The sequence below is a fragment of the Globicephala melas genome, chromosome 4, assembly GCF_963455315.2.
Source record: "Globicephala melas chromosome 4, mGloMel1.2, whole genome shotgun sequence".
NCBI lineage: Eukaryota > Metazoa > Chordata > Mammalia > Artiodactyla > Delphinidae > Globicephala > Globicephala melas.
The window spans coordinates 118,555,272-118,561,546 of NC_083317.1; positions in this window are offsets into that span (position 1 = coordinate 118,555,272).

Genomic DNA, 6,275 nt, shown 5'->3' on the forward strand with positions numbered 1-6,275 from the left:
CCCCCAGGAATGTCACCAGGAGGGGAAAGCAATAGCTCAGCGCCTGAACTCTGTGTTTCCCTCACCACACCCTACACTTCCCAGGTCTCGTGGCCAGGGCAGTTCCTCTACCAGTTGTCACGTTTGCACCATGTAAGCACGTTTGAACTCAACAGGACTATACCAGCTCTTAAACATGTGCGAGCTAATGAGTCTTATTTGGGAAGGGTCGAGAGAAAACCCTAGAGCAAGCGTTCAAGCAAGCGGTTGATAGCCCCCCGCATGAGTGGGTAGGGGCTGGGGGACAGCCAGAGACAGGAATAGGAACCCGGAGAGAGAAAGGAAAAGGGGGAGAAAGAGACAGACAAAGACAGGGGACACTCAAGCCTGGATCAGAGCAAAGAAAGAGGGTGGGCGATAGGAAAACCCTTAGTGCCCTGCCCTCCCACCTCAGGCGTGGGGTCTGTGACTGGAGGGGGGCCAGGTGACTGGAGGGGACGTCTTCTCCAAAGAGCTAGAAGAACTGCCAGGGTGCCAGCTCCCTGGAAGGGGACAGGAGGAGGACAGCTCCTAAGTGGGCAGGGCTCGTAGTGCACTGGGGCGGCCCTTAAAGAATAGGAGATTGCCGGCCCACTCGATGGCTGGAGCCTACACTGTCTGCCTGGCTTTGTGAACTCACTTAAACCAGTGCGGTTTCAAAACAAACACGTGCAGCTTCCTCGCCGCACTATTTTGGCAGCCGGACCAGCAGCTTTCGCAGGCCAGAGCCTCAGAGCTGTTCCCCGCGGCCCGTGTGGGCGGGGGGGGGGGGGCGCCTCATGCATATTCATTAGCACGTGGAACCGCGGGCCCAGGGCCGCGCTTGCGCACTGCTCTCCCAGCCACAGTCCCAGCCCGCGGCAGCGACTTCGAAAGCGCCCCGCAGGGCTGCAGGGTGGCGCAAGGGGCCCCTCAAACCCTGGCCGCCAGGCCTTCAGTGGAGGGGCTGTGGGGAAGTCTTGCTGTTCCACCCCACCGCCACAAACTCACCTCCAAAGCCAGTGTTTATATATTTTCAAGAAATTCTCCAGAACAAGAATCTCCCTTGACGCACAGACTCACCCACCCCTATCCTTTTTCGTGATTTTACCTTCCTCCACAGTTTTCAGCTTTCTGTGCCAGAGGCTAGGATTTTCCCGGATAGACAGAAAAAAAATTTAAAAGGAGTTAGGATGTAAGCTTCTCTCACCTTCCTTATGTCCTTATGTTTTCTGTAGCTTAACGGGGATTATTACACAAAAGACAGAAGCAAAATAATCGTAATTTTTTTTGAGTTTGCTAAAGTCGCTGGCCTTCAAACGTCTGTTGTTTTATTTTTTTAGAGAGATATAATTCCCATCTGTTTATATCCATGCTTAATAGTTGATTCTTGTGTATGCTGTAGGTGAAAATATCACTGTGTAAGTTTCACAACCCGTGAATTCTTCTGCATAAACTTACAAAGATGACCCGCAATATCAGAGGCAGTCAAAATTTTGTGGACAAGAGACAGACAATGGAAGTCTCTAGTATCATTGACAAGCAATGTCATTTCCATACTAGATAGCTAAATTCAGTTTCTTATTCTTGAAAAACCCACCTCCAGTATAGCATCAACTGGAAACTTCATACTGTTTTAGCTCCTTGCTCTAAAGTGGAAATAAACGTTAGGAACTAATGCCAGAATTCAGCTTGCATGGTAAAAATAGCCCCTGTTTTGGGCTGATCGTGTTTCCTCTTACTTGGTGAGACACTCTGGAATGAACCTGACTTGCATAGATTAATGGAGAACACTGCTCATTTTTTGTGTATATTATGCCATTATACTTGCAATAAACTTTGAGGAAAAGGCTCAAATGTGGCATGCTATAGAAAGTTATTACCATTTTTTTCTTATTTCTTGCCCCAAACTAGTGATTATCATTTGAAAAAAAAAGAGATTGCTGTATAGTTACTCTTATAAAATCTTACATTCTACATCTAACCAGTTTAAATGGGTACATATTACTGATAGTGAATAGGGTGGTAAAAAGCTGCGAAAAAAAAAAAAACCTCAGCACCCTGAGTAATATGAACCTATAGCAACATGAACCAGGTTTGCCTGGCATAGATGAGATAAATCTTTCCACTGCCACTCTGTTTTCAAGAATTCTAAAACCAGAGAGTAATATGAACTGTGGCAAATTTTATAAAAACAACACTTTGTTTTCCTAATATGAACACATAGTTCTAAGAACTACACTTGATGCTAGGAGCAAGCGAGAACTCTGTACCTAGAGAGGACAAGATAAATTTGTAATTAGTATTTTGAGTTGGAAAAAAAAAAAAAGAAAGAAATGTGAGCTGGGAATCTGCTGACTTCCTATCTAGTTCACAAATAATCAAAGACACAAGCTCAGTGCCTTCATTTTGAGTTTGCCAGACCACATATAGTTACTCCCGGCCCATCATAAATTGGTGCTTCTCTTTAAGGACCAGAGCCTTCCCCAAGCTGCTTCCTGGAAAGCAGTATGCTCAGGTACCAACTCCACCAATACTGATTCACAAGGGGACCAGGACACTGATGACAGCTTGACCTCTAAAAGGGAACATCAGGAAGGTTTCAGGGCTGGGCAAGGTATTTGGGGAATGTAGTTCTGTTGCCAGCCCTTTAAAAGTTCTGAGAAAACTTCACCATCAACAAATAAAAACATCTAAATGCCAGGCCCATGAGCAAAGAAGGTTAGTGCTATTTACACTGTCAGCTAAAGAAAAAAAAAAAGAAAGAAAAAGAAAAAAAATGATAAGCATATGGGGCAATTGAAAGGTTACATCTTTCTTTTGGAGGTGGTTTGCTTCTTAAAGGTTAACTTGAATGCTTGACTTTAAAAAATCAAAATCATCAGCTGCAAACGCTTAAAGCAGTTGGGGGTAGCTTTTGAAGAAGAAAACAAAGGATCTGAAATGTTTGAAAATTACTTAGCCCCCATATAAATGGAGCTTGTATATTTACATGCTTACTCTATAAATGTACACACACACACATACCACAACTCATTTCTCTTCATTTCTCAAATACAGTTGCTTGTAGTCAGGCATCTTTTGTTGACGCAATATAACTTTTTAATAACTTGTTAGCTGTTCTAATCATTTGATAGTGATAGAAAACAATGCAGTCAAAATATGAACCAGGACGGCTTTCTGCCTAAATCAAAATCCACAGCTACACACACAAACCAGCCATTTGCAGCATCTTCAGCTCCTGCTAAATAGGGTCTAACAATATATTTCGCTGTTCACATTCATGTATTTCAAAACCTAATAGCCCATGAAGAAAAGTAGAAAGAATACATCCCAAGAAGCAAACATTAAAGGTACCAGCAAAATAATAGACTACATTTAAGTTTGAAGCATTATTTTAGGCAACCTACATCATTAATGACTTTTTCTTTGGGATAAGTGTTGGAGAAGAGAATGCATAAGGGGGACTGGCATAAATATTGGCTTCTACTATAAAAGTTCCTTTCTGGTGAGTGAGGTTATTCACAAACACACACACACAGTACTCCTCAAATGGTTTTCTAAAAAAAAATTATTTGGCATTCAATGTCTAAAAAATTTTTTAATATGAAGTAGTTTTGAAGTAAACATTTATCCCTAAAATTTATCTTTAAAATATCCTACTTAAATCATATATCATAGTATGATATTGTATTATTATACTATGTTATTAAAGTTTAAAAAGGCATCAGGTACATAACAAATAATGAGGCATTTATATTTCCAAATTTGAAGTAAACTGCTTTCAGGAATGGTCAAAGGAAAAATACACTCATTGACTATCTTCCTAAATATACTAACAAAGTTATAAAAGTACTGTTGTTATTATTATTATACTTATATCAGACTCCCAGACATTCTAATCTCTAAAGGAAAGGGAAGGATTATTAATTGAGGTGTTTACCTTTCTTTCCTAGAGAGATGAGCTATTTTCTATGTTTATTAATTATTGGCCCTAATGTCTGGAATCACTTCAACTACTATGCCGTTAGTTAACTTTAAACCTCCAGAGCCAACTGGGGCCAGCTTATAGTCTCACAGATTTTCGGAACCAGCAACAATTTCTGCTTAGGTGTTCAACTTCCTTAAATCTCACCAAACCTTGCAAGGTGGCGCTCTTTTCATGAAAGGTTAATCTTTACTCTTATAGATCACAAAAACAATTTTTTAAAAGTTAAACACCACTGTCTCTAGTTTTTGATGTGCTACAGAAAGTGTAGCAAATCCCCTCCTTACCTAGAAAAACTTCGCTGCCTAAAAGTGACAAATACAAATAGCAATCAATGAAAGGACGAGTCAAAAAAATTTTAAGTGAATTTAACATTTTGATTTTGTAATTGGTCAATGGTACACTTCGAAACAGATATGAGTATCTTAAGCGGTTCTCATACTCTTGAGGGTTTTTCCGTCTTGCTTTCCTTCTCAGAGTCACACATAACATTGTATATTAAAGATGCAAGTCTCGGTTCCTACTTGCCTACAGTGGGTTCAGTTTCCGTCTTGTGCTCTGACACATCAGCACCCTTGCAACTACAGCCAAGGCCCTGATTTGTGATCTCCAGCTACGCTGTCTGCTTAATGGGGCGATCATGCAAGCTACAACCAGAGACAAAGAAGCTCACGTTCCTACCAGCGCAGCTAACTTCGAGGGAGCAGCATAGCTTGCAAATCTATCAAACTAAACTGCAAGAAAGACAATCTGATTTAGAGAAAAGGCGTTCTGCTACAGTCATTAAGCACAAGTAATTTAGATTTTTTATATTGTCTTCTCATTTACAAATTTACTGTATCAACGCCAGCCAATGGAACGAATTTAAGTAAATGAGAAATAAATAAAAGAGATAGATAATCAAATTACATAAAATAATTCCCTTCTCTATATGTATTTTTGAGAGAACTAATAACTGGCAAAATTATAGGAATAATAACGTATCACAGGAAGTAATTAATTTAAATTAGCATCACGTTTGAAGAAATATAAGTAAAATGCTTTATGGAGGTTTACTTTCGTACAAAGAAGGAAGGCCTGGAAAAGCATGCATCGACATCCAGAAAATTAATTATGGCCATAAATGGTTTAATTGAAGACAGCAATTTAAAATATGATATTGTAAATCTGCAACTTGGTTTCAACTCGGGGAATTTAATTTGGGGGACAGCAGAACCCTTGGCTGCAAGTTCATTTGCAAAGCTGCAGAGCGAGTCCTTGAGCTTCTGACAATTCGCCTACATTAATATTGATGTCGCCTGCGCAATCTATTTCTGTTATTTTTATGGTTGTTATTCTATGTCTGCAAAGGTCATTTAAATTATACTGCGGCCGAAAATTTGTTTCATAAATTTTGATATAAATACTAATTACACCCTCTCGGAGAGCCAGCAGGGTAGCGTTCATTTATCACGTTTATATGACCTGCGATGACAGAAAGGGAAGACTGGTGAGCTTTTCCCAAGACCCACTAAGGCTGGCAGAAGAGGCAGCAGGTTGCTGGGGATGAAGAAGAAATTCCTACCACAATCACTGAGATTTAAGAATCTTTAATAACGTACGAAAGGTTACCAAACAGTTCTGGAAACTAAAGTGTACATACGAGTTCTTCTAGCCATAAATATTGAATAGCTGTAACATGAATAAACCAGCCCTTTACATGCGGATAAATATGGAAACTAGGAATTATATACATTATGTGGTTGTATCTTTTGCCAAAAGCAACGGACAGTTATAGTTTATATCTTCTTTTAATATCACTTTACATAAACAAATGGAACAGTTTGACACGCAGATCCAGGCTCGTACTATACGAATTCTTGACAGGACGTGAAAACAACATTTTACTGCACTAAAGTACTTAGACTTTGGGACGAAATGTTTGCACTTTATACAAAAAAAGCACATTAATACCAATAATATTCTGTTAGATCGACGTGGAGACTGTAATCGTACAAAGTAATTCACATTTTGGTACACATTTACTAGAACATTCTTGCCATTCAGTACAAACAGTTGGCTTTCGGCCGCCCACCCCTCCCCCCTCCGCCCTCCCCCCAGCCCCTCCCCCTCCCCAATGCAAAGACCACAACGCCACGATCCCACCCCACCCCCCCGTTCCAACCAAGATATAACTATATACAGAATCCAACAGTACAGTTTTAAGCTAATAATTCTGTATTTACAAGAATGCAAAGAAGAAAGAAAAAAAAAAAGCCGACTCCCAGAGAGCCTTTTCAGATTCCCAGGA